We start from the raw sequence: 26,420 nt of genomic DNA, 5'->3' as shown, positions 1-26,420 counted from the left end.
ATTATGCACTGTTAAATGGGACAATACAATGTACACTACTTTGTGCGCGTATTACATATATTGTATTAACCCTCCTTATGATGTGTAACCCTCGTCAGAAGTGACTGGCTGTTTCGTGCTATTCCCCAAGGGGCCCCCCACATGGTGAGGGATGGTAAGCAGATGTTTTTCTTATTTATTTATCAAACATCACTCAGCTCACCGTTTCACATTGGGTGCAATGGTCATTTAACCGTGTTTTTCTACACAATATCTGTTTGTATTTTTTATTCTCTAGGGCGACCTTTTTTTGATTCAGAATTTTGACGAGACAGTTTATACAAATGTAAGTGACTCTTACTCTCTCTCATATATATATTAGAAATAATGCTATAGAGTCAGGAGAAGCTCAGTTCATTATAGGTCCTGATGAAGCGTTAAAGGATCTTTCATGACCACACTACGCGAAACATGTTGACCAGACCCTAGGGGTCAGGTGACAATTTCCCAGATCTCCAGGCTTTTTCTAAAGTGGTTGAGCATTATTCTCATCCTCCACTTTCTGATTTGTTTTTTAATCTTGATCGTAACTCCTTGAAATAACCAGTAAAGTAGATTACTTAGGGGTTCCTAATCAATTTTATATTCACTCTCCTGCAAAAATAAACGTCTGACCTGCTTAGGTAAAGAGCCCCCGAAAGGGGAGCCCGTCAGATATTGCACCGCCGGTCTGACGAGGAACTTCCCGATGATGAAGCATGACACCCTTCTGGGTGTGTGAGGGCTCTTGCTCCTGATACTTTAACTGTCTCCCTAGAACTAGGAACTGTGTACCTTTTTGTTGTCGACTATAGACAAAATGGTCCTAACTATAACTAGCTACTGGCAACCGCCAGTAGGTAAAATATCTATCTGTCTATCTATCTATCTATCTATCTATCTATCTATCTATCTATCTATCTATCTATCTATCTATCTATCTATCTATCTATCTATATTTATATTTATATGTACATCTATCTATATCTATAATAATTTATTTTCTTCTTCACCCAGCACCATGGCAGAGAAGGGTGGTGGTGGCAATCAGGGGAGGGGCAGTGGTAGCGCCAGGCCCCAGCAGCCACCTACCTTGTAGGTGGCGATGCTGCCAAGGGGTGCAGCCCTGGCCAATCTTTTCTGAGGCAGATGTGGCAAAACTGGTCTTTTCTGTGCAGTACCGCCTCCCCTCTTTCTGGCAGCATGCAGCAGGCCTGGCAGCAGTCAGCCCAGTAGGAAAGTTGTAAGCGGGCCGGTGGGAAAGGCCACCTGCAATGTGGCCGTCTCCACATTGGGAAATTGGTATTGGGAGGATTCCATCCGCCAAACTCCTAATGACTCCCGTAATCCAAAACAAGCATGTTGTTCTTGGTTATGTTCCATTCCATCTCTGTCATCCTTTTTTAAAAAGTACAACCCATTCAAAAAAGTCATCTACTAGACTCTAAAACAGCCATGTGATCTAGTTCAAAACATTAAAAAGTCTGCGTAGTACATGAGAAATCACACGAAACAAACTACATCTGAAAATTTGAAAGTGTTAGTTTCATTCAAAAAGAAGTTTTAAATAGTGGTAGTTAGTTTTAATAACTTTTCAGACAAAAACAGCAGTTCCCACATGGGCATGTGAACACGACCTACATGGGAATCAAATTGTGGTTAAAACATCAAATATGATTACATTTTTACTACCTAACATGTAATTACCTCCCCTGTCTCTCTTTACAGTACAGGTAGTAATCTAAATACTTAAAATAATAATTGAGATGTTGCTTACCTGGACTGAGTTCCTCCTTGCTTCCGTTCTTGACTGTGACACTCCACCGACTATAGAAACTAATGCAAAACCACAAACAAGAAGCAAACCTGTGAAAATAAAAACAGGACAATTACCTCTATTGAAACCAATGCAAAAGCATGGGAAAGTACGTTAAAATATTTGTTTAGCAATGTAGATAAATGTAAAAAAAGAAGACATTACCTTCTTAACCCTATTTCTTGTCCCAATACATACGCATATGAGGTGTTCCACCTCTGCTCAGACTCACGTGCCTCATGCCTACCCAATCAAAAGTTTATTTGCGCAAGTCACACTCCTTCCCCCACCAATCACCCTTTCCCATATTTGGGTATAATGGGCCTTGTATCCCGGAAGACATCCTGTATATCCCAACGTTCAAAAAACCAAGGGAGCAGGTTGTTATTCGGGAAGGAAGGGGAAGGGAGGAGCGTAAGTATTGGTATGAGAAACAGGGTATCCGCAGTAATGAGGATTACTGGTAAGTAACTAAATCATTACCTCCTCAACCCTATTTCTCATCCCAATATTTACACATATGAGGATAAGCCAACTCAGAACAACATGGTCCCCACAAAACAGATGCCACAAACTCCGGATACTGCTAAAACAAACTTAATTGTACCAGAAGGCATCATATAGAAGACCAAGATGGTCAATGAAACATGGAAACCAAAACTGCAGATACAAAGGATAAGGAGTCTCGAACATCCAACCTGTAATAGGACACAAAGGCAGAGGGAGTAGCTCAAGTAGCAGCATCTCAAATGCCTAACAAATAAATTACGTCTGCAAATGCAGAATGACATTGGAAATGACCAAACCGTAGGTCCTGGTACATAAACTGAAAAGACTGCTAGGTAACAGTGCCAAGCAACACAGGAGGTACACTGAAGACCTCCTAGCACATGAGGGAGTCAACCACCAACCGGAGACAAAGAACAACCCGATCAACAAAAAGCGGCAGGAACCGCACGTGCACACCATTACTATCAGTAGGTCGTGGGAGATCTTCATGTTCCATATGGGCCTGCTGAGAGGAAGCCCCTGGCCGAGTGTGCTCTGAAGGACAGGGAGGTTCTTCGGGCACCATTAGGGGCCAGCTGTCTCCACAGGAGTGAGACGCCTGGGCAGAAGCTCCGCAAGCGTGGAGTCAACCTGCTGCATGGAAACTGGCAAGAAAAGAGAGGCCCCAGCGAACCACTGCACATGCAGAAGGAAGCACGCATTGGAAAGAAAGAAAAACTGTTACAGCCCCTAAGTCACTGGCTGGGAGGATATGCGACGGGCTGGAAACCCTCCCACCGGGTAGGAGACAGAAAGCTCACTCCAGGAAGGCCCAGCCAACCTGGTAACGGTGACAACAAATTCTAAACTCAGGTACAGTGTCCAGCACAGCACCCAACAGGGAGGCAAATGAAAAAAGAAGCAAACAGCCAACCCCAGGAGGCTCAGCCTCCCAGAGGTTACCTTTTGACTGGATAGCTAGGTCAGTGGAGCAGAAGAAAATAAAGGTGTGAGCAGAGTTGGACCACCTCATAGGTGTAAGTATTCATACGAGAAACAAGGTATTCGGAGTAATGAGGACTAGCGGTAAGTAATGAAATCATCACTTTTGAAAAATAGTACAATTTTATTAATGCCGTCTAATTTTGTTTTCTGAACTTTTAGAACATAATAAAAAAAATTAAGTCTGAAAACTGGTGTTTTTATTTTTGTCCACTTTACTTGTCTTTTTATAATGTATGTAAGAACTGAAAAACTCTCAGAACGTTATTATTTTTATATATATATTCTATACAACTTCTTTTATTTATTAAACAGTGATCACACATCTAACTTAATTTTATTATTCTAAATATATATATATATATATTATATAGATATATATTACAATTTAATACTCAGATATTATAATTAATATCTGAGTACTAATACACTTCCCCGCCCATACCCCCTATATCCCTTGATTCCTGACCCTAAATGAGGGTGTAACATATTTTAAAAAATGATTTACACTACATTTCAGAAATGAATTTAATTAATTGTTTAGCTTTATAAATTAATACTCAAGTATTAAAATTCATACCTGAGTATTGACACACTTCCACACTCATAACCCTTACATCATATGCATTTCTTCCCTAAATGAAAGTGTGACAAGTTTCAAAAAAATAAAATGTAGTTGCAAAATTAAATTAAAATATTTGTGTCACCCACAAACACCTACGACCACCATTTATTGACTAAGGCCAGAGAGAGACACCACCAGCTAGTACAGAGCATACACAGGCACATAACACCATCACTCACACAACATCCACGCACTAAACACCACACACCAGCACGCTCACCACACTCATCACCACAAACACCACCCCACACCTCATCCACACCACCCCATGGCACCCCAAAGACACCCCAGGTTCTCAGACGCCGAACTCAGGGTCATGGTGGAGGAAATAGTTCGGGTAGAGCCCCAGCTCTTCGGGACACAGGTGCAGAACACCACCATTGCCAGGAAGATGGAGCTATGGCAAAGGATAGTGGACAGGGTCAACGCTGTGGGACAGCATCCACGAAATCGGGACGACATCAGGAAGCGGTGGAACGACCTACGGGGGAAGGTGCGTTCCATGGTATCCAGACACAACATCGCAGTGCAGAAGACTGGCGGCGGACCCCCACCTACTCCCCCAGAATTTACAACATGGGAGGAACAGGTCTTGGCGATCCTGCATCCTGAGGGTCTCGCAGGAGTAGGCGGCGGAATGGACTCTGGTAAGTCTAATCTCAACTACTTCATCCCCCCCCACCCACCGGCATGGCAAATCATACCCCCACCCTCCCCCCCAACCCCCATCACACATCCTCCTTGCTAATGTCTCACCATCACAACCCACCCATCCCAACACCAAGCCCTGCATGCGACCACAAACCATGGACACCCATCACCTAAGCATGCCCACTGCACATACCCATCCTCCCCCCAAACCACCGTCACAACAGCCCCCACAAGGGAATGCCAGCACTGGGGTACACGGGCATCCACCCATTGCACGCCATTTGCACACACAGAAGCAATAACCATACTCTGATACCCCTGCAGGACCCGAACGCCACAACACCGCCCAGTAGGGTCCTGAAATGTCCATTCCACCCCCAGAAGAGGCCCACAGTGATGACAGCAGCTCTGTCTCCCTGGACCCAGATGACCAGCCCGGCCCATCGGGGACCTCGGGACAGTCGCTTCCCCTCAGACAGCCTCAGGCCACAGCAGACCTACCCCCCTCTGGGAGCAACAGCACAGCACCCACCCAGCGGGCCCATGCCTCTGTCACCAGGACACGTCAATCAGCGGTGTGTCCACCACTACAGGGCACCCAGGTTAACCCCCCACCCCAACAACAACAGGGACCTGGGGGCAGTGGTAGTGGGCACACGGTCCAGGGGACAGAGGCCCAGGGAAACAGGGGAACTGGGAGGGCTGCTGTGCGACAGGGGGGGGACAGGCCCAGGGACCCCACTCTCCACGAGGCCCTATCCTCCATCATGGGAGCATACCACCACTCCCAGGAGACGATGGCGACACTCCTGGCCAGGTTCCAGGAGATCCAGGTACTGCAGGAGGAACAGTTTATGGGGTTCAGGGAAGAACTCAGAAACATAAGTTCCACAATGGGCACCATCGTTGTGGCTCTCAATCAGATAGTCAGCACATTGCGGGACCATGTGGCACCACAAAGGGCCCCTGTCACTAGCATGGACCAAGAACAGGCTACCACCTCCACCGGCGCTAGTGCACAGGAGGCCCCGACACAAGAACAACAGGCCACCAGAACCCCACCCCCTGCAGAAGGAGAACCACCCCGCAAGCGGGGCCTGAGATCTAGGAAGAAGACAGAGTAAGACGCCAAGACCCCCGCCAGGAAAGGATACCCCCTGATTGTCATCCCACAGTCCCACATTGTCACACTGTCCAACCTTAAACTGCCCCTGCTCCACCTTCCACAGGCATATGGACAATGCACCTGTGAGACTGAAAATCTGGACTCTGCCATGGACATTCCTCCACCATCACCCATCACCGAATTGCAACCATTACCCACAATTGAGCACTTTAATAAACACACACGCCGAACTCAGGGTCATGGTGGAGGAAATAGTTCGGGTAGAGCCCCAGCTCTTCGGGACACAGGTGCAGAACACCACCATTGCCAGGAAGATGGAGCTATGGCAAAGGATAGTGGACAGGGTCAACGCTGTGGGACAGCATCCACGAAATCGGGACGACATCAGGAAGCGGTGGAACGACCTACGGGGGAAGGTGCGTTCCATGGTATCCAGACACAACATCGCGGTGCAGAAGACTGGCGGCGGACCCCCACCTACTCCCCCAGAACTTACAACATGGGAGGAACAGGTCTTGGAGATCCTGCATCCTGAGGGCCTCGCATGAGTAGGCGGCGGAATGGACTCTGGCAAGTCTAATCTCAACTACTTCATCCCCCCCCACCCACCGGCATGCCAAATCATACCCCCACCCTCCCCCCCAACCGCCATCACACATCCTCCTTGCTAATGTCTCACCATCACAACCCACCCATCCCAACACAAAGCCCTGCATGCGACCACAAACCATGGACACCCATCACCTAAGCATGCCCACTGCACATACCCATCCTCCCCCCAAACCACTGTCACAACAGCCCCCACAAGGGAATGCCAGCACTGGGGTACACGGGCATCCACCCATTGCACGCCATTTGCACACACAGAAGCAATAACCATACTCTGATACCCTTGCAGGACCCGAACTCCACGACACCGCCCAGTAGGGTCCTGAAATGTCCATTCCACCCCCAGAAGAGGCCCACAGTGATGACAGCAGCTCTGTCTCCCTGGACCCAGATGACCAGCCCGCCCATCGGGGACCTCGGGACAGTCGCTTCCCCTCAGACAGCCACAGGCCACAGCAGACCTACCCCCCTCTGGGAGCACCAGCACAGCACCCATCCAGCGGGCCCATGACTCTGTCACCAGGACACGTCAATCAGCGGTGTGTCCACCACTACAGGGCACCCAGGTTAACCCCCCACCCCAACAACAACAGGGACCTGGGGGCAGTGGCAGTGGGCACACGGTCCAGGGGACAGAGGCCCAGGGAAACAGGGGAACTGGGAGGGCTGCTGTGCGACAGGGGGGGACAGGCCCAGGGACCCCACTCTCCACGAGGCCCTATCCTCCATCATGGGAGCATACCACCACTCCCAGGAGACGATGGCGACAGTCCTGGCCAGGTTCCAGGAGATCCAGGAGATCCAGGTACTGCAGGAGGAACAGTTTATGGGGTTCAGGGAAGAACTCAGAAACATAAGTTCCGCAATGGGCACCATCGTTGTGGCTCTCAATCAGATAGTCAGCACATTGCGGGACCATGTGGCACCACAAAGGGCCCTTGGCATTTACATGGGAGATGCACTGACCCAGGGAACTTGGCATTTACATGGGAGATGTACTGGTCAGCCAAACAGACCACCTGGACATTCATGGAATGATAACTTTTTCTGTTCCTGTACACCTGTTCACTCGTGCTGGGGGGGACCAAAGCAACATGTGTCCCATCAATTGCACCAATGATGTTGGGAATATGTCCAAGCGCATAGAAATCACCCTTCACCGTAGCCAAATCGCCCACCTCAGGGAAAACAATGTAGTTCCGCATGTATTTCAACAGGGCAGACAACACTCTGGACAACACCTTGGAAAACATAGGCTGTGACATCCCTGATGAAATGGCCACTGTAGTTTGGAATGACCCACTTGCCAAGAAATGGAGTACTGACAGAACCTGCACTAGAGGGGGAATCCCTGTGGGTTGGCGGATGGGTGACATCAGGTCTGGCTCCAATTGGGCACACAGTTCCTGTATAGTGGCTCTGTCAAGCCTGTATGTCAGTATGACATGTCTTTCTTCCATTGTCGACAGGTCCACCAGCGGTCTGTACACGGGAAGATTCCTCCATCTCCTCACAAGTCCCAGCGGATGGTGCCTAGGAAGGACAGCATGGAGCACAGAGTCAATCAACCCACAGGTACGTTCCCCCAGCTTGCACAGTACACGATTCTCAATGCATTGAATGGCTTGTATGAGTGTTGATGCAAGGCCTAGGTATGTGTGACGCAGTAGATTTTAAGCCATGTGGGCCCTTGAAATGGCGGCTGCCTGACCTGTGAAGTGCGACAGTAGGATGTGAGGTCAATGCGCTGGCATGGCACACCGTGGCGGGAGGCGGTCGAAGACCGCGGCGCAAAGCCGCATTGGTAACATTGAACCCTATGGGTCTCAGGAGCCAATGACGATGTGCGCCGGCGGTGGCGGTACGCACCGCCGCAGGCGTGACCGCCATTTTCTATCTGCTTAATCACTTGATACCTGATCATCCACAGGAGAGGACCTATACTGCAAGTGCTGCTGTGACCTCGGTCTGGAAGAGACAATGGCTGCTGCGACTGGGGAAAGGGCCCCTGCCTTCACTTCTGAAGGATTGGAGAAACTCGTGGATGGGGTCCTCCCCCAGTATGCGCCACTCTACGGTCCTCCAGACCAACAGGTAAGTACACTGGGACCATGCTTTGTGGCCAATGCCTGGGTTGAGTGGGGTGAATGAACGATGGCGGGGAGGGGAGCGAATGAGGCATGCATCAAACGACAGATGAGAGCATGTGCCACATGGCATGGGTGGGGATGGGGGCCACTCACATCGAGCATGCAGAAAATGATTGTTTATTTTTCTCCCCCTGTACATGTCACATAGGTCAGCGCCCATCAGAAAATCGACATTTGGCGTGCCATCGCCAAGGACGTCCGGACCCTGGGGGTGCACAACAGATGGGGCACCCACTGCCGCAAGAGGTGGGAGGACATCTGCCGCGGGAGCAGGAAGACCGCGGAGGCTCTGCTGGGGATGGCCTCCCAACGTAGGAGGGGTGGCACTCGTCAATTGACCCCCCTGATGTCCAAGATCCTGGTGGTGGCCTACCCTGATTTGGATGGGCGCGTGAGGACATCACAGCAGACACAAGTGGGTGAGTACATATACATTCTGCTGACTTTGCGCGCAGTGGAGGTGTCTGGGTGGGGGAGGAGGGCTGTGGCTAACCCTAGGCCAGGGCAATTTCCGTAGGCTAGGCCCCTCCATTAGGCATGGCCCTGTGCCCCCGCCCCACACCTCTGTAGGTTGCCTAGTACAGCTAATCATGGCCCTGTGTCACCTACGTGTGGATTTGTCATCCATAGGCTTGTAGGCCATGTCCCACGGATTGAGTAGTGTACCCCAAGTGCGCGGCATAGTGCAGGGGGCTTCTGTGTCTGTCCTCTCCGCCAACTGTGTCGCCAATGCATGCACTCAACATGTCTTTATTTCTCCCCCCCCCTTTTTTTGGTGGTCTTCCTGTTCATGTGTGCATTAGCATCATCAGGCGGAGCAGAAGTGGCATCGGAGCACGAGGGAGCTGCAACTCACATGGCCATGGAGGGCCATGCAACTGACTCGGAGTTCACCAGTGAGACGGAGGGCGAGGGGAGCTCCACAGCGGGGACACGTGGTGACACCAGCGACACAGACACGTCCTCGGAAGGGAGCTCCCTTGTGGTGGGGGCAACATCCGTGCCCACCGCAACAACAGGTACAGCCGCCACCCAGCGCACCAGCCCCGCCATCCCAGCAGCCCCTCAGCCTTCGCCCCGTGCCCGCTCACCCAGGAAGGTGGGCATCTCCTTCGCCCCAGGCACCTCAGGCCCTGCCCCAGTTACCCCTGCTGCCCTCAGTGAGGAGGTCATTGACCTCCTGAGGACGCTCATTGTTGAGCAGTCTACCTTTTGAATGCCATCCAGGGTGTAGAAAGGGAGGTGCACCGGAGTAACGCATACCTGGAGGGCATTCATTCGGGTCAGGCTGCCCATCAGCGATCGTTCAACGCTCTGGCCTCAGCACTGACGGCAGCCATTGTCCCTGTCTCCTGCCTCCCTCCTCCAACTTCCTCAACCCAGTCCCACTCTCCTGTACCTCTGCCTATCCCAGACACACCTACAGACCAGCCTGCACACACCTCAACACCCAAGGGAAGCTCATCCAGACAAAAGCACCACACATCACACAAGCATTCACCCAAGCAACAGCCACATGCAGACATGCCAACAGCCACTGCCTCCTCTGTGTCCCCCTCCTCCTCGTCTCCCTCCTCCCTCCTTGTGACGTCTCCACTCACACTTGCATGCACAACATCATCAGCCACTACGTCCATCACCAGCACACCCACCAGAACACTCCGCACACGTGCCGTCACCACCCCCACTACCATTTACACGTCCCCTGTGTCCTCTCCCAGTGTGTCTGTCACCCCCTCTTCCAAACCACACAAACGCAGGCAGCCACCCACCCAACAGCCATCCACCTCACGACAGCCTCCAGCACAAGCACCTGCACCCAAAGACACCAGACTTGACTCACCTACAACCACATCCTCTTCCTCCACTCTCATACCCACTACACCTACCCTTCCCACTGCTCCAAAAAAGTTTTTCCTGTCCAAAATTAACCTCTTTCCATCACCTGACCCACCCCCTCCATCTCATAAGACTCCAATCAGCACCTCAGCCACCACAAAACCTGGACCTACAGGGACAATAGTCCAAGGATTTTGGAGTCCACCACCTTCAAGGCCAGCTACTTCGGCTAGCAGTAAAGATACAGCCAGCCCACCCTCTGGAAAGAAAGCCAAGAAAGCCATTGCCCGGCGAGAGAGGCCAAAGACAGCAGGCTCCAAGGGCACTACCCTGGCACTGTCAGGGAGTGGGGTGCCACCTGGCACACCGACAAAGGGAGGAAAGGGCACCTTCAAGTCAAGCACCGCTCCGCTGGGCCCCGCCGTCTCTGCACCGCTCCGCTGGGCCCTTCAAGTCAAGCACCGCTCCACTGGGCCCTTCAAGTCAAGCACCGCTCCGCTGGGCCCCGCCGTCTCTGCACCGCTCCGCGGGGCCCTTCAAGTCAAGCACCGCTCCGCTGGCCCCTTCAAGTCAAGCACCGCTCCGCTGGGCACCGCTGTCTCTGCACCGCTCTGCTGGGCCCTTCAAGTCAAGCACCGCTCCGCTGGGCCCCGCCGTCAGAGTGGATCTGCATTGAATGTGCAACGGAAGTCAATACTGCATCCAGTGCAGGAGAATATATTGATGATTGTTCGTCACTGGGTTTCGATGGTATTTGCCACCCTACGCTTGTTAAACCAACAACACTAGAGCTGCTAGCAGCTAGTTCTGTGTCCACCCCATCAGCCTTGTGCATCTCAGGCTGAAAAGCGCCTTTGCACCACCCTTATTGTGAATGATCATCCCGTATCCCTGCTAATTGACAATGGTGCTACTCACTCTACAGTTCGTTATGTGGAAATTCTAAATCTGCCCCTCTCTGGAAAAGAAGTCCAAGCTGTAGGTATTAACAAGAAACAGATTGTTAGTCATGTTATGTCACCTGTTCCAATTAAAAGAGCATCGAAGCAGAAACATTATCAGTTCATATTATGGGCCTCATTCGGAGTTCGGTGGATGGGAAGACTCATCCGCCGAACTTCCTACAGAGAGGTTTCCGCCACACTGGATACCTCCCTGCCGGTCCGATTAAGAGTTTCCTGCTAGGCTGACAGGCAGAAACCAAGGTTTCTACCAATCAGCCTGGTGGGAAAGCGGTGGCAGCATTGTCTCCAGCTTATAATCAAGTCAGCGGCAATGCTATCGCCTGCAGGGTCCCCAGCACCCACGCAATGTTCATTGTCTGCAGAGCAGACAGTGAACATTGCAAGGGTGCTGGGCAGGTGGACCCCTGCACTGCCCATGCCAAGTGCCTAGGGAGTGCAGGGCCCCCTGCACCTGCTCTCCGCCAGACTTTTCATGGTGGTAAAACCGCCATGAAAAGGCTGGTGGAGAACTAAGGCCCTGATTTATACTTTTTGGTGCAAAACTGCACTAACGCAGTTTTGCACCAAAACGTTTAGCACCGGCTTGCACCACTTCTGTGCACCAGCCGGGCACCATATTTATGGAATGGTGCAAGCTGGTTCAAAGGGTAGGCTAGTGTAAAAACAAATGACTTTAGTCGGTGTGGCTTGCGGTATGGAAGAAGGGGGTTTTGCACCAAAAAATGACATTAGGCAGGTTATAGTAAAAAGAAAATGACTCTAACCTGCCTAGAATCATTTTCTGACGCAAAACTATCCATACCACATGACTCCTGTCTTAGAAAAGACAGGAGTCATGCCCACCACCCCAATGGCCAGCACACGGGAACAGGTCCCCTGGGCATGGCTATTGCACCCTGTGCCGTGTATGGGGGCCCATTTCAGGGCCCCCTATGGCACTTTAAAAATAAAATAAAATACTTACCTGTACTTACCTGTACCTACCTGGGATGGGGTCCCCAATCCTCCGCTGTCCTCCTGGTGTGGGTGGGGGTGTCCCTGTGGAGGGCACCTGTGGGCTTCCATGGTGTTCCACCTTGGAAATAGGCCCAAAGGGACCCTAATGCCTGCCCTGACCCAAGCGTTAAAAAATGGGGCAAAGCAAGCTTTGCAGCATTTTTTGACCCCTCCTCCCTCCTGTGCATAATTTTTGCACGGGAGTATAAATATGGCGTTAAGGCCATAGAGTCATTTTTTGCACGGGAACCCCTACCTTGCATCTCATTAAGGCAGGGTAGGTTTCCACGTCCAGAAAATGACTTTAACTCCATAAATTTGGCGCTAGATGGGTCTAGTGCCAAAATATAAATATAGAGTCAGTTTTGCACCGAATTAGAGTAATAAAAAATTACACTAATTTGGTGCAAACAGAGAATAAATATGCCCCTAAGTCGTAATAAGCAGGTCGGCGTTGCATGCAGCGCCACCCTGGCTGATTCCAATCTGCATCCTCTGTCAACCCGTCTGTATCATTGATCCGGGCGGTGATGGCGGTCATAATGTGGTTGTCGGACCACCACAGCAGTGGCTATCCTGACCTCCACTGCGCGGCGGGCAGTGTCAAGGACGCCAGCCTCCTAAGGAGGCCCTATGTGATTCAAGTCCTTTTACCTACTGGGCAGAGGCTTACTTTGCAGGATGAACTTTGTGATTTATTGCACACTGGATGGTGTTGCAATTGAAACTCAAGATGAATACGCAGGGCCAAATTTATGAAATTTTGGTGCAGGGCAGCATAAGAAATCCTCCTGTTGTGCTGCTCTGCATGAAAAGAAAATGACAGGATTGTACTGTATTTATGTGATATAGCGCATTCCTTTCCCTTCCAACTTCACTGGCACGATTTTGACTACCTAACTCCAATGCAGGCATCTTTGCATTATTGTGGAAGGGTGTCAGCTTTGTCAGCAAAATTGTTTTTTGTGCACGAAGGGGCACATTCCTACTCAAAAACAATCCAGAGAGGCTTTCCTATCCCTACATGTGATGCAAAATGCAGCACACATAGAAAGAGGAAAAAACAAGGACACATGAAGAGATTTCTGCTTGTTGCACCTCACTTGGCGAGGCAAAGGTATTGGCGCATCCCCAGGTTTATAGGCTTTCGTAAATCTGGGGATGTGTCAAAATTCTTGGGTGTTGCATGGGAAAATCCACCGAAGTGCCCAGGGAAGGCCTCCCTAACACAGAGTAAAGCAAATCAGTGACTTATGCTGCCTTACGTTGCTCCATATCTATGAGGCCATTTAAAGATACGAAATGTGGCTTTATGTGGCCTCATAGATATGCTTGAGAGATTTGCGACACCGCTATACCACTAAAAGTGACACAATGGTGGTACAAGCCTCTCATTAATAAGCCCACCAGTATTTAAGATTAAATCACAATATTTATAGAGAGTTCAGTTGTTCCCAGTACTTTATAAAGAGGACCTACTTCTTGATTCAAGACATACTGTTACAGAACAGGCATGGGTTTTCAAAAGTAAAGAGAAAGCATAAATAAAAATTAATGTCAACCGCAATGCAGTTTTCCATAGGAAAAACACAGACTTTCAAAAGAAACAGAAGAAGGGACGAAGCCTGACATAGAAGAAATTATAGAACAAGACATTATTCTACAAGAGGTATTTGAAAAGCCTTGCACCTCTCCAGTAATGGGCATTACAAAAGTGAGAGGCAAATGGATAATAGAGCAGGACCTGATGAAAATAAATCAGATTGTGATCACATGTTGTTTGGTGGTAACCAATCTGTATGAAAGTGCCCTCTTTCTAGATATGTTTACCCCCTTTTTCTGCCTGATGTTAGTGTGTTTGACTGTTTTCACTGGGATCCTGCTAACCAGGACACCAGTGACTATGCTCTCTGTCCAAAACCTTTATATTTCATCCCACAATTGGCACACTGGTGCCCCATTATAAGTTCCTAGTACATGGTACCTAGGTAGCCAGGGCATTGGGGTTCCAGGGGATCCCTATGGGCTGAAGCATATATTTTGCCACCCATAGGGAGCCTAAGCAAAGTGTTGTGCAGGATTGCCATTGCTGCCTGCGTGAAAAGGTGCCAGCACCCTTTCAGTGCCACCTTTCATTGCACCAGGTCACTTATAAGTCACCCCTATTGCAGGCTTTCTAGTCCAGAGGGCAGGGTGCAAAGTACCTGTGTGTGAGGGCACCCCTTCACTAGCAGAGATGCCCCCATGAACTCCAGGCCCATTTTCCCTGACTTCGTGAGTGCGAGGGGCACCATTTTACGTATGTACTGGACATAGATCAATAGCTATGTCCAACTACATAATGGTAACTTGGAACATAGGCATGTTTGGTATCAAACATGTTGAAGTCATACCCAATGCTTTTGGAAGCATTGGTTGTATGATTTAATGCACTCTGGGGCTCCTTAGAGGACCCCTAGTATTGCCATTACAGCCTCCTAAGGGATTATAGACAGCCCAAGCTGCTGCCACCTCCCAGACAGATTTCTGCCCTCCTGTTGCTTGAGAAGCTCAAGCCCAGGAATTCAGAACAAAGGATTTCCTTTGAGAGAGGGGTGTTGCACCCTTTCCCTTTGGAAATAGGTGATACAGGCTTGGGAGGGGTAGCCTCCCAAGCCAATGGCAATGCTTTCAAGGGCACATGTTGTGTCTTCCTTGCATAAACCAGTCTAAACCAGTTCAGGGACCCCCAGTCCCTGCTCTGGCATGAAACGGGACAAAGGACAGGGGAGTGACCACTCCCCTGTCCATCACCATCCCAGGGGTGGTGCTCAGAGCTCCTCCAGAGGGTTTTGCCATTTTGGATTCAAGGTTGGCAGGGAACTCTAGAATCTGAGTGGCCAGTGCCAGCAGGTGACGTCAGAGCCCCCTTCAGATAGGTGGTCACCCAGCTTGGTGCCCAATCCCTCTTTCAGGGATATTTAGTGTCTCTCTCTTGGGTGGTTCCTCAGATTCGGATTGCAAGACTGGACAAGATTTCTCAGCAACCTCCACTTTGACTTCTCACAGAAGAAACTGCATGTGGACGCTCTAGGACCCGAGAATAAAGAAGCAAGACGCCTCCTGCAACATTGTATTCACGGCACCTTCCAGCAACTACAACATTTCCCCAGTCGTGCATCCTCTGAGGACAGATTGTCTTCAGCCTGCATCAGAGGGAAGAAGGAATCTCCCTTGGATTGAAGGAGTCACTCCACTCCTTCTGCCTGCACCAACTGCAACAACGACTGGCTGCGTGGATCCCCTCTCCTGCTGAGCTACATGGATCCTGCATCACGGGTGATAGACTGAAGTGGTCCCAATGGTCTTCTCCTCCAACTGTCCAACTTGGGTGGAGGTAAGCCCTTGCCTGCCCACGCAGGACAGTGCCCCCGTGCACCTCATCCTTTGCAGCTGCCAAGGCCTTTTGGCATCTTTTCCAACAGATCTTCATGCATCTTGAAGCTCCAGCCCCCAGCACTCCATTCTGTGACACATAGCTCCCTGGGTGGTTCTTCGGTGGCGTGGGAGCCCTATTCGTAGTGCTGCATGGGCCTCTTCTTTGACTTTTGTGTCCCCGTCCTGTGAGATTCCTGTGGGTGCTGCCTGGGCTTCAATGGGCTGTCTGTGTTGCTGAGGGCCCCCTCTGACTCCCTCTCCTAGGTAGAGTCCACTTGGTCCTTCCTGGTCCCCAACAGGTCCACTTTCTGCTAACTGTGAGTTTTGCGTGTGCCAAGGCTTGTTGGTGGAATCTGAAGACACAAACCTAACTGCAATCTTCCTTCCTGAGTGGAACATCACCTGCATCCTTCAGGAACTCGACTTCATCTTGTGTGCAGTACTGACTCTCCTTCTTCATCGTCGACTCACTTCTTGCACCTTCAGTCTGGTGGGTGGTGGCTCCTGCCCTTCCTTGACTCTTCTGGTCTTCTTGGAGTTGGTCCCATTCTTCCAAAGGTCCTCTTTTCCAGGAATCCAATTTTGGTATCTTGCAGTCTCTTCTGGGCTTTACATTCTTCTTCTTTTCTTCTAAGTGGATGTTCTGGGGAATTTACAGTGATTTACTACTGCTTTCCTGGTCGCTGGGGTGGGTTGTGGTACTTTCCTTTGGCTTTCCTAGTACTCCCAGCTCCCCTCTACACACTCTACTTATCTAGGTGGGGTACCAACTCTTGCGTTCCACTTTTTTAGTATATGGTTTTTGCTCCCCCTAGGGCTATTTCTCTCTTTTGTGATTTCACTAATTGCACTGGTTTCTAACTGTTTTTATGTCTATTTCTGCATACTAGTGTATATAATTCACGAATGACTTACCTCCAAAGGGAATATAGCCTCTATGGTATTTTTGGTATTTATGTCACCAAAATAGAGTACCTTTATTTTTGTAACACTGAGGGAGTCATTATGTCTCAGGCGGTCGGAGATAATGTGGCGGTAGTACCGCCAACAGGCTGGCGGTACTTACCGCCACATTATGACATGGGTGGGTTGGCTGAAACCACTCCGACTGCCTTGGCAGTATCAGCTGCCGGGCTCGAGATAACAATTTCCAGCCCGGCGACCGCTATTGTACCGCCGGAGGTATCATGACCCTGCTTATCACCATGGTTTCCGTGCATTTGCAACGCCACGAAAACCATGGTGGCAGGCCCTATCAGTGACAGGGAATTCCTTCCCTGTCACTGATAGGAGGCCCCCTCCCCCAACACACCCCAGATGCCCCCACCCCCTTCATCCACGCCCCCCCTTCTAATCCCTCACCATCCCCATACACACACACACACACACGCAGACAGGCACCACACATACACACACTCACTCACACAGGTATACATGCATTCATACATGCATGCCTCCATTCATTCATTCACACATCAGCACCACATTCACACTGACATGCAGACACGCATTCACATATCCATACTTACATGCATTCACACACATGCATACATGCACGCAAACAACACTACACATATATTCTCATTTACGCACACACTCACACACTCATGCACACACTCCCACACACACACAACATCCCCCAATCCCCTCCCTTGTCGGAAACCTGACTTACCTGGATCCAAGGGGTCTTCCGGCAGGGGACGGGGCGCTGCTACCGCCAGCAGCGCCCACCAGCAGAACACCTCCAGGCCTATTATTTGTCATAATACGCTGGCGGCAGTCTACTGGTGTGGAGCTGCTTGTGGTAGCAGCGCCACCTTAACACTGTCCGCCAGCATGACCACAGCCGGATTCCCCCCCTTCTTGTGGCGGAAATCAGGCGGTGGTCATAATCTGGCGGATGGATGTTAGCCACGGCCACAGTCTTTTGGTGGCCGTCTTTGCGTGGTAGGGGGTTTTTACCGCCAAAGACATAATGAGGGCCTGATTTTTTCTGTCATGTGTGTAAGTTCTAAGTGTGACTACAGTGGAATTGAATGAGCTTTGCATGTTTCCTAGATATGCCTTGGCTGCTCATCCACAGCTACCTCTAGAGAGCCTGGCCTCTAGACACTGACTACACTACACTAATAAGGGATACCTGGACCTGGTATAAGGTGTAAGTACCATAGATACCCACCACACACCAGGCCAGCCTCCAACACCATCCTGCTGTAATTGATCAGAGGTTGCAGTGTAGATATCATCCTCAATCTTCTGACACAGAAGCCGAGGTGAACAGGACCATCAATTAGAAGCTGTGTAAAGGCATCCACCAGTTTGAAATGGCCAAGTGCTCTCACTCTTGTTTTGATGAGCATTAGACATACGTGAAACAAAAAGATTGGACTCTTGCCCCTTTAATATTAATGGGCAGAGCCATATGAATAGCGTACATACCCTCAACAATAACTGATGACATTATATAGGATTACTGTAAAGGTCTCGCTGATGAGGTGAAATCTATCTCTCAGGAGGTGAACTTGGCAATTACACCAACAAAAGAAACCCAGTGCCATCACTTGCTGTGAAGTGGCTGGATCCTAGTGAAGAAGCATGTCCACAAGAGCTGCACATGTCCGTAAGAGCTGCCTTGTAATGCATTGTGAATGTCCTTATTAAGGGCCTGATTATGAGTTTGCCAGTCGGAAAACCTGACTGCCAGACAAGTGGTGAGGACTGGCAGTCTCTCCACCTACACTACTAGAGGTTTTCCACTAGGCTGACCGGTGGAAACCAAGGTTTTTGCCAGTCAGGCCAGTGAAAAATGTGCAGCGGCATTGGATTTGGCTCCACACGGAGCCAAGTCCAATGCCGTTGTACAGGGGACCTCCATAGCACCCTCGGAATGCGCATTGTCTGCTGAGCAGACAATGGGCATTCTGATAGTGCTCAGGAGGGGGGCCCCAGCACTGCCCACGATAATGTTGTGGGCAGTGCAGGAGCCCTCCTGTGGCCCCCAACACTTGTTATCCAGCAGCCTTGTCATGACGGTTGAACCACCATGAAAAGGCTGGCAAATAACATGGTTGTTATCAGCAGGGCAGAGCTGACCTCAGCACCACCCCGGCTGATCACAACCAAGAGTGCCGTAAGCCCATCAGGATCAGAGTTCCTGGCAGAGTTGGCGGTCTTTTGGCAGTTCAACCATCAGGGTTGTAATGTAGCGGGTGGACCACCACAGCCACAGCAGTCCAACCGCCACCGCGGGTCTGGCAGTCTGTAGCAGACTTGTAATCAGGCCCTAAGTCTTGCTTGTGACTAACAATGCTGTGAAGTATGCTGAAGTTCACAGTGTATCCACACTACTCATAGGAGAAGACAACTGTAAGAATTCAGGGCCATATTTATACTTTTTGACGCAAAACTGCGCTAATGCAGTTTTGCGTCAAAAAAATTAGCGCCGGCTAAAGCCATTCTGAAGCGCCATGCGGGCGCCGTATTTATTCAATGACGTTAGCCGGCGTTAGCCGCCGGCGCTGCCTGGTGTGCGTGAAAAAAAACGACGTACACCAGGCAGCGCCGGCATAGGGGGATATGGAGCTTGGGTGCCAAAAAATGGGGCAAGTCAGGCTGAGGCAAATTTTTCGCCTCAACCCGATTTGCGCCATTTTTTTCGACTCCCAACCCCCATTGAAATGACTCCTGTCTTAGCAAAGACAGGAGTCATGCCCCCTTGCCCAATGGCCATGCCCAGGGGACATATGTCCCCTGGGCATGGTCATTGGGCATAGTGGCATGTAGGGGGGCACAAATCAGGCCCCCCTATGCCACAAAAAAATAAAAATAAAAAACTTACCTGAACTTACCTTAATGTCCCTGGGATGGGTCCCTCCAGCCTTGGGTGTCCTCCTGGGGTGGGCAAGGGTGGCAGGGGGTGTCCCTGGGGGCTTGGGAGGGCACCTTTGGGCTCCTTCCGAGCCCACAGGTCCCTTAACGCCTGCCCTGACCAGGTGCTAAAAAACGGCGCAAAAGCAGCCGGACGTCATTTTTTTTGACCCGCCCACTCCCGGGCATGAATTTTGCCCGGGAGTGTAAATACGGCACACATGCCTCGGAGTCAATTTTTTAGACGGGAACGCCTACCTTGCATATCATTAACGCAAAGTAGGTGTCCACGCTAAAAAATGACGCAAACTCCATGGACTTTGGCGCTAGACGCGTCTAACGCAAAGTATAAATATGGAGTTAGTTTTGCGTCGGAATTGCGTAAAAAAAAAACAACGCAATTCTGGCGCAAACACAGTATAAATATGCCCCTCAGTTTTTTTATTGAAGGGGTGAAAACCCCTCTCAAGCAACAACCACAATCCTCAAGCAACAACCACAATCCTCAAGTAACAACCACAATCCTTGTCAGGGTGTAACACAAAAGTCATTAAATTAATCTGTGCTTAACCCTATGGCAGCTTGGTACAAAAGCAGTCAGGCTTAACTTAGAGGCAATGTGCAAAGTATTTATGAAGCACACAACAGTAATAATACCAAACCAATTAAGAAAATTAGAGTAAATTATAATAATCATAATTATCAAAGACTGCGAAAAACCCAGTCAGTAGAAACGGAGATCTTCAGTTTTAACATTTCAGGTAAGTATAGCTTCTAGAAGCACAAATCACTACTTAAGGTCAAATGGTCATGTTAGACTAGAGAACAGTAACACGTTTAGGCCAACCATGATGGAGTGGAGGCCAGATACATGGACCAGGTTAGTTCCACTGAAAAATGTACCTTCTCAATGTCTGACACGAAGAATCCAAGTCACACTAGAGGAGGCTACAAGGAGAAAAGAGATGGTTGTAACTGTAGCAGAGAGCAGGCCAGGCATTGCAGACGGTCATTGATGTAGAGTGTGGACTACCTCACAGTGATAGAAAGGATCTTGTACCATTTGATGATGAATGTATAAAGGCCTTCTATAAATGCAGAGCAAATTTCTGTAATGCACCTCCCTCAGAGGGCCTATTCATGAAAAGTAATTATGGGGGTGATTCTGATTCTGGCGGGCGACGGAGGCCGCCCGCCAGAATTCCGCCCTCCAAAATACCGCGCCGCGGTCAAAAGACCGCAGCGGGTATTTCAAGTTTTCCCCTGGGCTGGCGGGCGGCCGCCAAAAGGCCGCCCGCCAGCCCAGGGGAAAACGACCTTCCCACGAGGATGCCGGCTCGTAATCGAGCCGGCGGAGTGGGGAGGTGCGACGGGTGCATTTGCACCCGTCGCGTATTTCACTGTCTGCCAAGCAGACAGTGAAATACTTGTAGGGGCCCCCAGGGGCCCCGCGACCCCCCCTACCGCCATCCGGTTCCCGGCGGGCGGACCGCCGGGAACTGGATGGCGGTAGGGGGGGTCGGAATCCCCTCGGCAGCGCAGCGAGCTGCGCCGCCTTGGAGGATTCAACAGGGCGGCGGTACACTGGCGGGAGACCGCCAGTGTTGCCAGTCTGACCGCGGCTTTACCGCCGCGGTCAGAATGCCCTGCGGGGCACCGCCGGCCTGTCGGCGGTGCTCCCGCCGACCTTAGACCGCCGGGGTCAGAATCACCCCCTATATCTCTTTAGCCATGAGAAGAGTGGGTGTGCTTTGTCAGTTCTGGCCGAACAACATGGAGGAATTATGAAACCTGTGGCGTTTTTTTCTGCTGTGTTAAATCCTGTAGCTGTAGCTCTTCCTAGTTTTCAAAAAACTGTTTGCATGGCAATTAAACAGAGTGAAGGAATTATAATGGGATTTACGCTGATTGTGTTTGTTCCTTGTTCATTTGAGATTTTGCTGACTTGTACCAGAATTCATTATATGAGAACCATAAGCCTTTACAATATATAAGCAAATCATACTGGCTGTTAAAAACAAGATATGAGTAAATCATGCTGGCAGCTGAAAATTTCCAAAACAGCTATTTGTTGATACTTGCATTGTTGCTTCCTGTTTCAGGCAACAATGAAGACAATGAAATGATGATGACTGTTAGACCTGGCAGCCTTAAAGTGGTCTTCCCCTGACGTTTTGCCTGCCTCTCTCCATTTTACCAATTTTGTTTTTGCTGGTTTTAGGACTCTACACACTTTACCACTGCTGACCAGTGCTAATGTGATTGTGCTGTCTCCCCTAGACATGATAACATTGGCTCCTACCCGATTAGCATATTTAATTTACCTACAAGTCCCTAGTAGTGCATTAGATGTGCCCAGGACCTGTAAATTAATTTCTACTACTAGGCCTGCAGCACTGATTGTGCCACCCACAATAAGATGCAGCACCTGCAGAACCTACGCAGCTCCTGTTTCATCGTAACAGCGTATTTGGATTTTCAATGCATTTGTCATCAAACTCTGCACCACAGTCAGAAACCAAGGCTGCATGCCTGGAAATTAACACATCATCTTGCCTGCAAAAAAGAATTGAAGCATGATCTTCGCCACGCCGGAAAAATAAAAGCATTGCTTTACTTTCCGATGTCTCATCCTGTCTGGGGCCCACATTGTCTTTATTTTTGACGCATCGCTGGTACTTTGTGCTAAAGAGATGCATCTATTGATTCCTATGAATTAAGACTCACTTAAACCTCTGGAAAGTGATATCTTGACTTGCGCATATTGGATTTTTGTTGTCTTGTTTTATTTAGTTAAATATCTATTTTTCTAAACTGGTGTGGAGTACTTTTTGTGGTGTTTTCACTGTGTTACTCTGTGAGTTATTGTTAAAATACTTTACACATTGCCTTCTAAGTTAAGACCGCCTACACTGCGCCAAGCTACTGGAGGGTAAGCACAGGATTATTTAGGTTGTGAAGTGACTTATCCTGAGTAGGTTTGTGGTCCCTACTTGGGCATGGTACATATGTCTGCCAATTAGAGAACCAATTTCTAACACTAATGATGATGAGACAGAACATGATTGAGTAAATGTTACAGAATTATGTACCAGACCAATACCATACATCAAAAATATTCCTCTCAAAATGGCTTATTTGATTTTGTTTGTAGATAGATCTTGTATGAGAAACCATTGTGCAGTACTGAAAGCTTCCTACACAGTTTGTTCCATTTTTGAAATTGTTGAGCTTCATACCTGCGTAATATAACTTCAGCACAGGTGGTAGACAAGGGCTTTTTGTCTTTCAGATGAATAGAAAGTGACAATTTATAATTACAGCCAGAATGGATTTGGAGTGGTACATGATGTTGTGGTTGGCAGTTGTGGTCACAAAGGGATTTTATGACATCCTCTGGTACGCCTATCAGGAATGATTCCTATTTTCCTGATCAGATGGAAACAATACAACAACCAAATGGATTGCAGTGGTCAAGTATGCTGCCTTTAATATAGTCAAATTGGGAAATACATGTGGAGTCCAAGTGGTAAGCCACTGCACACTTGAAAATAAAACTGTAAGATAAGCGAGCAGATTGCAGTGCAAAAGCCAGAACAAAATTAATCAAGTGAATGATCTGTTAAAAATACATAAACCGTAAATTGTGTCTTGCTGAATTCAATAGAGACTTCAATAAGCAAATTGAGGGATCTCTAGGAGGAAGTTCCAGAAAATGAGAAATGAAGGTAGGTTTATAAAAAAATTGTTTTAATGACATTTGGATACCTCCTGAGTGCAAACATATTCTTGCTTACTCTATGCTGCATTGCATGGCTGGTCATCTACATTGCCATTTATGTTTGGGAAGGGATAGGATGACCAGGTCTTTTAATATGTACTGGTTTAATACACAATTTAGAAACGTTGAAGAAGGTCTCTGTGAAAGATATGTTCTTTGGCAAAGAAATAATGAGGGAAAAGGAACGTTTGTGACTATGAGTCATAATGACAATCAGGGGGCCCATTTACAAGACTTAAGCAGATTTCATTGAGATGCCAGCTCATAATAGACTTATATATGTTCTTCTGATTGTCTGATTAGTCTATCAATGGGCTGAGGCCAATTCTACCTAAAGATCTGACTGCATGACAGTTTCCAAGCTTTTGTTAAGGGAATTAATTCCCCATTTTGGATTGCCAACCTCTATTGAGACAAGCCATAGTATTCATTTCGGAAATTAGATTCTTAAACTGATTTGCACAGCCCTCCAACTTGATCAGAAAATCCAGTGTAGTTATCATACACGATCGTCTGGCATAGTTGAGAAGATGAAAGGGACCATCAATAAAAAGATGTTTAAAGTATATGCATCTACCGGTTTGAAATGGCCAGGTAAACTTCCTCTTATGCAGAGGAGCATTAGAAGTACCCCAAACAAAAAGATTGGACTCTCACCTCATAAAGTGTCAATAGGCAGAACCATGAGAATTGCCTAGATACCCTCACCAATAACAGATGTCATCATAATAGATTACTGGAAAAGTCTTGTTCATATGGTGAAATGTGTCTCTCATCAGATGAACTTGGCAGCAGCACCAATGAAAAAAAACGAATGCGGTTCCTTACCACCAAGTGACTGCATCATAGTGAAGAATAATGTCTGCAAGAGCTGCCTTGAGGTGAATTGTAAATATCCTTATTAAGTCTTACTTGCGGCGTACACTGCTTTGAAGTGTGCTGAAGTCCACAGTGGATCCATGGCACTCACACAAGAAGAATGAAGATGACTGTAAGAAATCATGTTTTTGACTTAGGGAAGTAAAAACCCTTCTCAAGCAACTATTACCATTCTTGTCAGGGCGAACCACATTTAACCTGTACTTAACCCTCTGGCAGCTTGGCACAAAAGCAGTTAGGCTTAATTTAGATGCACTATGTAAAGTATTTATACAACACTCAACAGTAATAAAGTGGGAACACAACATAAGAAAAATCTCAAACCAATTGAGTAAATAGAATAAACTATAATAAACACAATTATACCAGACTGCCAACAACCCAATCAGTAGACCCAGAGATATTAAGTTTCAAAACTTCAGGTAAGTATAGCTCCTAAAAGCACATAGTGCCACTTGCGGTCTAGTGGTCATGCTGGTTCAGGGGAACGTCACATGTTCAGCTGCCCATGATCCAGCATGGGCCAGATACAGAGACCAGGTTAGTTCCACTGAAAAATGTATATTCTTAAGGTCCAGCATGAAGAGTCCAAATGGCGGTGGAGGAGGAAGTAAGTAGCAAGGAAAGTGTTGCTGGTGGTTGTCGCTATACATGAAGAGCAAACCTAGCTTCACGGATGGTAATCACTGTAGCTCAAAGACAGTCACTGCTGGAGCTTCACGATGATGGTCCTTGTGGGGTATTGTTGCAAGAAGAGCAGGCTTTGCATTGCTGGTTATTGCTAGCAGCTGCTGTAGTGCAAAGAGGTGGGTTAACTGGAGCTCTGTATTGCTGGTTGTTACTGGTGGAAGAGTCTTGGCACGAACAGGTCTGTTGGCAGTGGCAAAGAGCTCAAAATATCAGTATTTGGCCTTTTCATGCAGTGGTGTGCACCCTGGTGATAACCAAGGGTCTGGGGTCTCAGTATGCACCTTTTGGGGATCAGAGACACTCTAGCAGAGGCCAGCTGGACTCAGGTTCGTACAGTTGCAGTAGGACAGCTGGGCACTTACACAGAGGCCTCTAGAACATTCTGGTTCCTAGTAGCTCAGAACAGGATGTCAGACAACTGACCCTTGGAGTCACTCAGGTAGCATGGGAACAAGGAGGTGGTCTAGTTTCCCTATAGCAAGGCAGGCCTCAAGCAGCAGGACAGTGCTCTGGCAGCAGGTTTTTGACTGAATGAGGTAAAGACCCTTGTCAAGAAACAACTACAATTCTTGTCAGGACAAACCATAAAATTTATTAAATTAACCTGTACTTAAGCCTCTCGCAGCTTGGCGCAAAAGCAGTTAAGCTTAACTTAGAGGCACTATGTAAAGTATTTATACAGCACTCAATAGTAATAAAGTGGGATTACAACATAAGAAAAATCCCAAACTAATTGAGTAAAATAGAGTAAATCATAATAAACAAAATTATACCAGACCTACAACAACCCAATCAGTAGACCCAGAGATATTCAGTTTTAAAACTTCAGGTAACTATAGCTCCTAAAAGCACAAAGTGCCACTCGAGGGTCATGTGGTCATGCTGGATCAGGGGAAAGTCACAAGTTCAGCTGCCCATGATCCAGCGTGGGCCAGATAAAGGGACCAGGTTAGTTCCACTGAAAAATGTATAACCTCAAAGCCCGGAACGAACAGGTCTGTTTGCAGTGGCAAAGAGCTAAAAACTTCAGTATTTGACCTTTTCTTGCAGTGGTGTGCACTCCAATGATAGCCAAGGGTCCAGGGCCTCACATGTACCTTTTCGGGATCAGAGACTCACTCTAGCAGAGGCAAGCAGGGCTCAGGCTGGTCCAGTTGCATTAGGACAGCTGAGCAGTTACATAGAGGCCTCTAGAACTTTCTGGTTCCTTGTAGCTCAGAACAGTCACCTATCCTTGGAGTCATTCAGGTAGTATGGGAACAAGCTGGTCCAGTTTCCTAATAGCAAGGCAGGCCTCAAGCAACAGGGCAGTCCTATGGTAGCAGCAGGGGAGGCTGCTGGGGGCCTCTAGCAGTAGGACAGGCCTCTGAGGAACAAGGGAGTCTTTCTGGAGTCTTCCAAAGGTCCAGGAATGAACTCAAGAGCTGGTCTAAGGGTCCAATATTTATACCTGGTACCAGCTTTTGAAGTGGAGAACTCTTCTAGGCTACCCCCACATCT

Source organism: Pleurodeles waltl, chromosome 2_1 (assembly GCF_031143425.1).
Source record: "Pleurodeles waltl isolate 20211129_DDA chromosome 2_1, aPleWal1.hap1.20221129, whole genome shotgun sequence".
Classification (NCBI taxonomy): domain Eukaryota; kingdom Metazoa; phylum Chordata; class Amphibia; order Caudata; family Salamandridae; genus Pleurodeles; species Pleurodeles waltl.
This window is presented reverse-complemented; position numbering follows the sequence as displayed.